The 11,864-nt window shown below is 31.2% G+C and overlaps 1 pseudogene; it reads left to right on the top strand.

Moving 5' to 3' along the window:
* Positions 1 to 738: 738 nt before the first annotated feature.
* LOC143048886 (uncharacterized) lies at positions 739 to 3,491 on the top strand (annotated as a pseudogene).
* Positions 3,492 to 11,864: the final 8,373 nt, after the last annotated feature.

Genomic DNA, 11,864 nt, shown 5'->3' with positions numbered 1-11,864 from the left:
CAGACAAATAATAGTACAGAAGACACAACATAGGAACTATAGACTAAGCAAATCCAACAAACTTGCAATTTGCAAATGAAATAAGTTTAAGTCGTTTCACGCTGTGTTGTTTACATTTGAAACAAAAAGAAGTTGAAGACGTCGTCGTGAATATATAAATATAGTTCCTGCAAGTATTGTTTAAATATTCATGAGGAAAAAGAGATATCGTGTCAGTCAGTGACTGTAATTGACACAGAAGTATACAGTCAATGCATTTCGACTGCTCAACTAGAACAAGTGCAGTATAAAAGATATAAGAGACTTGCAGCTGCTACTCAGACGGTAAAATATCATCGGTGTCTGATAAAAAAATCCACCAATTCGTCCCTTTTCTCAAACTGTTCATCTGAAAGTATCAAAACATTACATATAAATATTCATTATTATACTTCCTGTAAGAATGTCCTTCTATAGTTAAATTACTCTATTTTTGCATAGTTTTTAAAAGAAATATATAGCGTTAACTGCACTATGCGAAAATAGTATGTCTTGCTGTTGCAATAGACTATTGATTTTAACGTCAATCATTGTTTCATTTCACGCGAAAAGGCGGAGCTTAGTTGCATTGACAGACATGTGGGCTGGACTTATTAGCCTGATCATATGTGCGCTTGAAATAATGATGTTACAAAACCACTAATTAAAGTCGCTTAATGACTATACTGTCGTCTGCAAAAAAAAAACAAAACAAGCAAGATGTCGCGGTTTGGTCAAGACGACCCTACAACATTTAGGAAAGAGAACTTGAAGTCAAAGAAAACTGGTCAACAAACAAATGTTGCGGTTAAAGTTTTGTCAGATTTCATTGTTGAAAGAGGTATGGAAATTGACATTTTGGAAGCAACAAAAGATGAAATTGCAAATTTATTGCAAGATTTTTATGCCAACATCCGAAATAAAAGTCAAGAATATTACAAGAAAAACACTCTTCTAGCCATACGACAGAGCATAAATAGATATCTGAAGAAGATCGACAGGTTTTTTGACATAATAACCGACCCTAAATTTACCCGAGCGAACGACAATTTTACTTCCCTACTCAGGAAAACGAGAGAAGAGGGGAACGAAACTGTCAGCCACCATGAGGCTATCTCACTGGAGGATTTGAAAATGCTTTATGAACACCCACTAGTTTTTAACATGTCAACTCCTCAGGGCCTACTAAATAAACAATATTCGAGACAATCTTATATTTCTGCAGAAGGGGTCAAGAAAATCTCTCACAATTGAAGGTTGATGAATTTAAAGTTGACTCGGATCAAAAAGGGCAGATGTATGTCCGTAAACTTACAGCAGAACTAACAAAAAATCACCAAGGTACTACAAATGAGACAGAGGGCTCAGGGGGAATGATGTACGCTCCTGGCACAGATTGATGTCCTGTTAAGCCTTTTGTTAAATATCTAAAGAGACACAATAATGCAAGTAACAGATTATTTTTGCACCCAAAGAATTCATTCAGTGAACAAGATGATATGTGGTTCAGGAACGAGCCCATTGGACAAAACACCATAAAAGTGTTTATGAAGAATTTGTCGAAGTCAGCAAAACTATCTAGAAAATACACAAACCACTGTATCCGGTCAACATGCATAACCTTGCTGGACTATAGTGGCTTCCAATCCCATCACATCAAGACTATCAGTGGACACAGAAATGAGGCATCTTTATCAAGCTATTGTTATGATACTTCAGGTAAATGCTACACAAATATTTAATATTCATTGTGCAATTGCTTAAATTTTAATACAGTTAAAAGGTATATCTATATATCTTGCGCAGTACATCATTTGTACATATAATAACAAAAATACATATTGAATTACGACAATATTGTAAGATTATTTCTACTTTCAATATCATAATTGAGTTTATCCAAAATTATATTGTAAAATCTCAAAAAGGTTTTGGGTTAAATGTGTGAAATGACTGAGTACAATATTTATATATTCTTTATTCTAATGAATATTGTACATTTCTTTATTTTGTTGTGCATGTTTCTAAATTAATTTTACTGTCTGTCAATTATTTTCTGAACTCATATAAATGCTTTCATTGTTTTTTTATAAATATATTTCAGATAAACAGAAAAGGAGTATGTCTGATGCATTAAGTAAATATACCTATGGAACATTACAACAGACAGAAAGTAGGAGTGTAACTAGTAAGCATAATCATGTAAACTATCAAATTAAACAAAATAATCACAGAAATGCAAAGAAAAAATAACCTAGGAGAATTGCATGTATTTATTTGTTTTGTTGGTACCATGAAATAAAGCACACTACATTGTAGCATTGACTCCCATCAAATATTATAGCACAATAAAATCACATCGATAATTGTATTCTAATATTTGCCACTAAACTTGGGTTGTACTGCTTCAAGATAAGACAACTGTTCATATGGCTCCTTTTGTACATATAGTCTGTATATAATATATAAATAGTTCTCCTAACATGCAAGATAGTGCAAAATTAAACTTAATTCTTTTTATTACAGTAAGTTTGTCCCAGGAAAAGACTGTTTCTACCTTCACGTCGGATGATAATGAACAGCCAATACCACTACCAGTAATAGAGACTGTTTCTGCGTTTAGAAGTAGTAAGAGACAAGGTACTATTGAAATAGTATTAACTATTCAACATATATTTTGGGTCAACAACATGAATTAAATGACAATAGGTTTGTGACATAGTCTTCAACAATGAGATCTTCCTTAAAGTCACTCTCCTACATGTCACTTTACATATAATGGAGTTCATGAACAAAATGGCATTCAGGTGAATTAATTGCATATTTAACAAATGTAAATTATACATTTATGTCTCAACATTCTTCAATACAATTCAAAATGACGGTACACTTTTACTTGTTTTTGATAGTACAAATGATGTACCGCTATATGTGTAAATATGGCCAAGAACTATTTGTGCAACTTTTTTTTATGTTCAACTAGAATAATTTGTTATCTAATAGTATTGGTACTTTGTTCACACACAAAAGCTGATTTTGTTTAAATTATTTCAGTTGAAACTGCACCATATGATCCAGATATCATTGACTTTCTGGGACTACCTGATGATGTTTTGGTGGACTATTGCCAATCAGTGGAGAATTTTGACCACCAAATAAGTGCCCTAAAGCAAATGAAGATGATGCCATGGATGAATATTTCAAATTGTACTGTTAATATCAACTATTACAATAATTGAATTTGAACAATAATGGAAAATACATTGTAGTAGATATTATTTGGATTATGCGGACATTTAAGAGACTTTAAAATACCGTAGTTTCTGTTCAAACTTTATTTCATATTTGTTTACATATGTTTACTGCTATTGAAACCAAAACAGTCATTTGTTACAGATAAATTGTAATAAATGACATTTACTGTAAATATTACTTGTTTTTTTTAAGTTATAGAGTATTGTGGAGAAGGTTAATAAATGAAATGGAAGAGGTGTGGAGTACACTTACTTAAGATAAATCCAAAATAATACAGAGACAAATCTAGGACATAATGCTTTAATTGTACTTCTTCATCTTAAAGTGAACTTGGGTTTAAGCTTTCAACAATGAGCAAACCGCTGGAACCTTATAGCAAGTTTAACACAACTTCTAGCACCAGGCCAACCAGTATTCTATTGTATGTCAGTAATGATTTATATTCAGATACAGAGTTAAAATCAATCATTTCACCTCAAAACATACCATTGAATCAATCCCTTTGTTAATCTTTCTAACAGCTATGAAGACAAAGTAAAAGTCTCTTTCAGACAGCAAATATATGTTGATAAGGTTACATAAAAGGCTTTTTTTTACATTGCAATACACTATTGTCACTATTCAAACTGGTAAACAGTCAGTATAATAATGATATTAATGTTGTGTTTAACATTGACTATGGAAAATAGTAGCCAGGGTTTGAGACAATAGTGCACTCCCCTTCGGGTCGTGCACTATTGTCTCTCATCCTGGCTACTATTTTCGCATAGTCAATGTTAAACACAACATGATATAAACTTCATAGATACTTCAAGAAAGCTACACGCTATAAAACCAATTTAAACCAAATATTATCTTCGAAAAAAACCTGTACAATGTCCTGAATATGGCAGTTGATATTCACGTGTACCGTTGATTGATTGAGTTTGATTTGGTAAGTTTTTATCGACCTTCCCTTTTTGTATATGTCTTGGAGTTGGAAATTGTTTGGTGTACTTAATTTTTAGCGCATTTTTCAATATAATAAAGTAATCGTCCATTGATCTGTTCATGCACCAAAGAAGACACATTAGAAAAAATAAAAATAAAAACATAGAATTTGTGTATATGTGTGTGTGTATGATGGTATGGAAAACTAATAGTAAGAAACGGCACACACGCTAGTAACATTATTTACTCTGAAATATTGTACTAATTTAAGCACTGTAAAGTAGCTGAAGACTGATAATTAAGGGAGGGGAGTAAATAATTTAGTATAGGTTTAACTGTGAGTAATTCAAAGAATATAAATGTTTAAAAAATATAGAACCTCCCCTATGTTTAAACCTTTTAAAAGAAAAAAATCGTGTATATGAACTTCCCATTTTAGGACTTCATTCACTTATGAAACTTATAGGTGAAGTGCTGAAGTATAAGCGTAATTAACCACCATTAAATCAATGCAGAACATTCTTGCCTAAAATGTTACCTAATTGGACTACACTTCCGAAACTATGGAACATATTCCTTTTAGTATGGCTTTTATCTAGATATTAATTTAACCACTTCTTCAATTGACATGTAATAACTTTAACGGTACCAATGTTCCTGCACCAGATGCGCATTTCGACAATACATGTCTCTTCAGTGATGCTCGTGGCCAAAATATTTGAAATCCAAAGCTTATATAAAAGATGAAGAGCTATAATCCAAAAGGTCAAAAACGTATAGCCAAATCCGTGAAAGGAATCAGAGCTTTGCATGAGGGAGATACATTCCTTAATTTATAATAATTTCTAACATTTTGTAACAGCAAATTCAAATAACACAAAAAATACGTATTTTCATGCCAGTACCGAAGTATAATCCCCTTCCTCTTTTATGAATGTTACCTACCGAATTAGACTATTTACCGGGTTTGTTATAACATAAGCATCACAACAATGTGGAGCATGATCCGCTTACCCTTCCGGAGTACCTGAGATCACCCCTAGTTTTTGGTGGGGTTCGTGTTGCTTATTCTTAAGTTTTCTATGTTGTTTCATGTGTTTTACTGTATTCTTTCTCATTTTTAGCCAGGCATTGTCAGTTTATTTTCGATTCATGAGTTTGACTGTCCCTCTAGTATCGTTCGTCCCTCTTTAAAGACCAATGAAAGCGATGGAGTATTTTTTGTTTGTGAAAAAACGTCGTTTGAAGAAGAAAATTACCATCAATGAGTCCTGTTAAAGACAGATAAAAGTTATATCTGTTAAATGAATACACATCATTCTACACAGACTATATAGAAGAGAAATTGATGGCAATTTTTAATCAGATACGTGAGGTATAACGTTACTGGAAAACCAGTTTCAGATATACACAAGGTTTAGATTAGACTAAGTCACAATGTTGATGAGACAGTTCAAGGGCAGAACCTATTGAATTCGCAAAGATTAATATTCAGTCAATCAGACGTGTTCCTGTTACACATACAAACATAAAACTTGTCATTGGAGTAGAAACTTAAAATTTGAAAGGAGTTGAAGATCATTAAAAACAAGAAAATACTGCAAATTCGTACAAATTTGACTAGGACTATTCAGTTAAAGTAAGATTATGCGAATCAAAAATGAGAATAGAACAAATCAAATAGAAACGATTGAATATCAAAGAAAATATATATCTACTAGATTTTAAGAATAGCTGCAGGTTATCAAGACATCAGATCCTTTGTTTAAGGGAACTTCTTTATGTTGATCCCAATTTCGCCTAGTATTTTAAATAGTTAACTGTGAAAACAAAAACATTAAAAAAACAAATTAAAAGTCGCACACTAAACTAACATGTACGTTTAAGCATTAATGACGTATTTATTTACAATACATTGCATTTTCTACGAATATCCTCCACAGTGTTAAAATGAATAACAATAAAAAAAAGTTATTTAACAGATATTCACATGATGTTAGTTTTCACTGAACTAGTACACATGTTTTTGTTGGAGCGTCTGCGAGATTTTCACGCTGTGTTGAAGACTTATTGGTAGCATTTTACTGTTTTTTGCTCTTTGTTCGGGTTGTTGTCTCTTGGACACATTCCCTATTTCCATCTTCAATCAAAGTATCTTGAAGTTCTTAAAAAGATAGATTTTCAGATACTCTTGAATGTAACAGTTGAAAAGTGATAGACATTATAGAGTATATAATTTTTTAAAGCAATGAAATAAAAAAAAAAAAAAAAAAAAATGGAGAGAATTCTCTAATTGGTGGTATTTTGTTTTATTGAGTAAGAATGTCTCTGAATAAAAACAGTGTGATTTTTTATAACGTTCTTTTAAAGTATTGTTTTCTACAGGCAAAGTATTATACTATTAAAAGAGAAGACCTCATTTTGTGTGTCGCTTCTCTTCCTTCCATAATAAATCAATCATCATGCCTCTGTGTCCTATAGGTACCATGTATTGTCGCATTTGTCATCCATTCTTATGATTATTCAGATTGGGTTGTTTTGGGAGAAAAACGAAAAAAAATACGTCCGGATATTTTTCCGTCATTGGACGAAATTTTAAGTCAGATTAGACTTACGGTGTGCGTTTTTCTATACTTTGAACATACAAAGACTATGAATAAAGTGTATTTGCTATCTGCTATCATTTTCAAGTTTACTATCCACGGCGGTCACAGAGTTTATTAAATAGAGAGGGTCTATATAATATGTCAATGACCACCGTGGATCGATTAGTAAACTAAGAATTGACAGTAAAAAGCAAAAACACTTTATTTATAGTAATGAATGTTCATAATATTATACAGATAAACGCTTACATTATTGAAATTAATAGGGGAAAAAAATGGGAATTTTAGAGGGGAAAAAAATGAGGAGCCGGGCTAGAAAAACAATTGTCATGTCCCAAAGTACCTATATCTTTTGATACATGTCCTGAAATCCTCCAGTCATTAAATCTTTTATTCGTCCTACAACACCGTTTACATACTTTCAACCACGCTCTGAATGCCATTTCGCGGATGTGTTCTAGCATTTATCATCCTTGCTTAAAGTATTTCAGTTTGGGTTAACTTATTTTGGGAGAAAAACGAAATTAAAGGCGTCCAGATATATTGTTTCCGTCATCGGACTGACTTTTTGAGAACTTAAAGTATTTCAGTTTGGATTAACTTATTTTGGGAGAAAAACGAAAAAAAAGGCGTCCAGATATATTGTTTCCATCACCGGACTGACTTTTTGAGAAATATATATGTATATTCATAGTATACAGAAAAAAAAGAAGGAATAAAAATTGGTATTTGGAAAAAAGGGGGAGGGCAAAACAAATGTTCCCAGTCTCAAAGTAACTTTGACTTTTGATGCCTCTCCTAAAATTCTCCAGTTATATTTTTTTTTACAGTTTACAGAAATAAACATTTAAACTATTTATACCTGTGCAAGATTTCTTTAAATATTCAATAGACGTTTGAAAATTTTAGTATATCTATATTTGTCTATACACAAACATAAGTCATATGTCATCATTTTGATGGGGGTACCATTCAATATATTTTGTAAATGACTGTATATCTAATGAATTTCTAAGTATAATGTTCAAATACTAATATATTTTCTTATTAATCTTTTATATTTCTTAGTCACTTTATTAAAAGGTCACTTATTTTACTTACTTATGTCATGTAACAATATGAGTATATGCATGTAGTTTGAACACAAAAAGATCACCTATCGACACAAGGAATTAAAATTAAATATACCCAACGAATAATGTATTTAGAAAAAAATGAAGAGTATTCAAAATACGTTTTTGAAATCGTCATTGTTATCGCATTTTCTTAAACTTAAAAATAGTTTATTTAAAAAGAACTATTCATAGTTTAAAAGAAATATCACTGATCGGTATCAATCATTTAATATTTGGTTCCTTTAATTTGAGGTCCTTTTCTTCAATTTGATTAAAGTTTATTTGTGTATTAAAGATTTTCTTAAACGTTATTTTCGGAAGTAGTGTGGTAAAAATTTATATTTATTAATCTATTGTAAAGTACTTGACCCAGATTTGGTTTTATTTGCAATTGAATAACCATAATTTCACTTAGTAAATGAACACGTGTTCTTATTCCGGCTATTCCAGAACCTACTACATTAGTGGTTTGGAAAACAATTGTATATTTACAAATCTGAAACAGTCATGGATCGCATACCTTACCATATGTCCGTTCAAAGACTTATTTTAGATAACATGTACATTTTTGAGGCTTCACAATTTGAAGTTCCAAACAGGGTTAAATAAATGTGTAGGTTGTTTGAACAGTATAAAAATCAGATGCTGCAAAATGAATTTAACAGTCCAATTTATTTGAAAATATGAAGTTGTTTCAATCTGGAATAGTGGTATTTATAATGCTTATTCTTGTCTGTAGAAGCAACGGCCAATGTGGTGAGTTAGTTTTTGACTAATATCAAAATATTATAGATTGAATAATATTACTAGTAATAATAAAAACAACAATAAAGATATAAAAATTACCAACTCATTATAGTAGTAAAGGATAAGATATCCTTATACAAACAGATAGAGAAAGGAATCATGTAAACAATTCCAAATGAATTAAGAAATCATTTGGAAGGCAACAAAATAATAGACAATATATCAAAAACTGCGACGAAATAGATATAATGAGATGTGGTGTGAGTGCCAATAAGACATCTCTCCATCCAAATTACACTTTTTAAAAGAAAAAAAAATTATAGACCAAAGCACGGTCTTCACAAGATGTATAAATATACGTAAAAGTAACATAATTTACTCATGTGTAACCTTCTAAACAAATATAATCAAATACAACTAAATAACATTAAAGGGTGTTTACCGAATTTTGAAATAAACGACTAATACGATAGTTAATACACGTAATTTTTATTATGAGAAAAGACGAGATATACAGAGTATCGCTGTTTCACGTCACTAGTAGTATTCAATTGATGGTGACGGAAATAAAATAAAGTGGTGAACAATTTATAAATTTGAAGGCACATTTTTGAAAAAAAAAGTAATTTCATCATTCATAATTCACTTTACTTTATATTTGTTTTGTTCACACATCGTTGTCCATATAATGAAATTGAATGCGACTGTCATGTAGGTGAGATGTTTAGCTAGCCAGGTTCAATACGCAATTTTCTACATAAGAAAATACATATACCAAATCATGAATATGACAGTTGTTATCCATTCTTTACATGTGTTTGAGCTTTTGGTTGTGCCACTTGATTACGAACTTACCGTTTGATTGTTCCTCGGAGTTCGGTATTTTTATAATTTTACTTTAACTTATTTTTATCATTCACAATTGACATCTAAATTTAACATGTGAAAAGTTATGATTTCGTTTTGTAGATTGCCATATTAATGCCATTGACCTGGTAATATGTGGTCAACAAGTGGTGAGAAATTGTTCTTATTTACAAAAGAAGGTAAATAAGATAGTTGTTTTAGAGGTCACATATACGTATCCAATTAATACACGAATAGGCAATAAAAGAGGGAACAATTAAATCTTCATTCAATTCGTTTGCCATAAAAATCATTTACACACCCAACAAACTGTAATACAAGTATTGCAGTGACATGAGAAAGGACAAGGTACGATAAGCTATTGCAACTGGCCCCCATTTTCGTTGAAATTAGAATGCATAGTATCCAAGAAACATGGCTATTTCTAAAGAGAATAATGTCTCATCTAACAAAAAATCAATATAACTTTTCTTTTTCCGTGTGAAAAAAATATTAAATACCTCTCTCTTTCTCATGAAAAACGTAAATTTTATGAATATCCGAAGTTTTTCCGTCCGTTTGAGCAATTTTAAACTATGAGCGGACGCGAGTACCACGAAGATATTTCAATGTGTTGTTTGTTGTAAGGAAATGATTCACTGTTTTAAATATATTCGTGGTACTCGCGTCCGCTCATGTTCAAAATTCAATAATTCTACACTGAAAATTCCTTGTTTTTACGGAAACGTCGATAATATGTGAACCAAGGACCGGAACGAACTTGCATTTCCGAATCTGCTCGAGTATCTTATTTTAACTCAGGTGATCTTGATTGAGTTACAAAACTTCAATGCCGGGAAGGAAAAAAAGCTCTTTGGTTCTTTATCATGTTTACGTTTTTTTTTAAGTTGGGCAAAGAAAAGGAACATGTGATTTTGTATCAGTTTTTAAAAATGTCAGTTGCAGTTTTGTCAAAGAACAACCAGCAAACTGTACATTCAACAACACTAAATGAATAAAGACCCTACCAAATTATAACCCTTTTTATCGGTGTACATATAGTACGTAAATGGCAACTGGAAATTTAAATCGATTTCACGTGGAAACAAAATTAGAACCAAGATTACCTCCCCTGTCAATGGATTATACAGGAAATTATTTGAATTATTTTTTTTAAATAATTTTAAAGAAACAAAAATCTTAACTCATTAAATTTATTATAAATATTTTAAATATATAACATGTATTAAAAAGAAATACTGCAAGGTTTAGATATAATTTTGAAACTTTAATTAAGTGTATGCAAATATTGTAAACCTTTGAAAAAATACAAAGTCAAATATGATACTATATAATAATCTCAACAAAATTCGACTTTCAAAATCCGAAGATACATTACAGATGCATGCATGCATGCTTAATTTTTTAAAACGAAAATCCATGCGTCTACTCTCGTATATAAGCTCATCAGCTGTTACTTGCTAAAAGCTGACATTATAAAATGATAAAAGCTTCAGTTAAAAGAAATATAATACTATCTTTTCTGTGACTATTTTATTTTATTTCTGTTTTACTGTTTCTTTTTTTGGAATCTTTTCTCTAATATATATAAATTTAAAGGAGAAGCTGCTATGTGTGCGACTTGTTAATCGATAAAAGGATAACAACTAATTTTTGTAAAAGAAATAAATTCACTTTTTGACACATCCCCTATCCAGTCCATTCCAATTTTAGACAATGTATATTAAACTTGTATTTTTTGTATCTTCTCAAGGGATGTAAAAAAAATACATTTCCTTACTCAAGAGAAGAACCTTTTAGATACTGAGGAACAAAAAGATTCAGTGTGACTGTCTTTTTGTTTTTGGAAAGTACAAGTACTCGGCCACGTCCACTTATTTGTAATATTTGTATTTTTATTGATCTTAGCCTTTTTATAGTTCGTTCTTATGTTTTACTGTTACACCACTGTCCAAGGTTAGGGTGAGGTTTCAGATCCCGCTAACATGTTAAACCTGCCGCATTCTCTATGTATGTGCCTGTCCCAAGTCAGGAGCATGGAGTCAGTTTCACAAAAAAAAACTTACGATTAAGATTGATCGTGAGTCATGAACAATTCAGTATACTTACGATCATTCTTAGTCGTAAGTTTTTTTTTGTGAAACCGACTCCTGTAATTTAGTGGTTATCGTTTGTTTATGTGTTACTTATTTGTTTTTGGTTAATTTTTGTCTACATAGATTAGGCCGTTGGTTATCTCGTTTGAATCGTTTGACATTATTAATTCGGGGCCTTTTATAACTGACAATGCGGTATGGGCATTGCTCATGTTGAAAGCCGTACGGTT

This window comes from Mytilus galloprovincialis, chromosome 10, assembly GCF_965363235.1.
Source record: "Mytilus galloprovincialis chromosome 10, xbMytGall1.hap1.1, whole genome shotgun sequence".
NCBI lineage: Eukaryota > Metazoa > Mollusca > Bivalvia > Mytilida > Mytilidae > Mytilus > Mytilus galloprovincialis.
The sequence above is the reverse complement of the archived record's forward strand: the minus strand, read 5'-3'. Positions and strand labels throughout refer to the sequence as shown.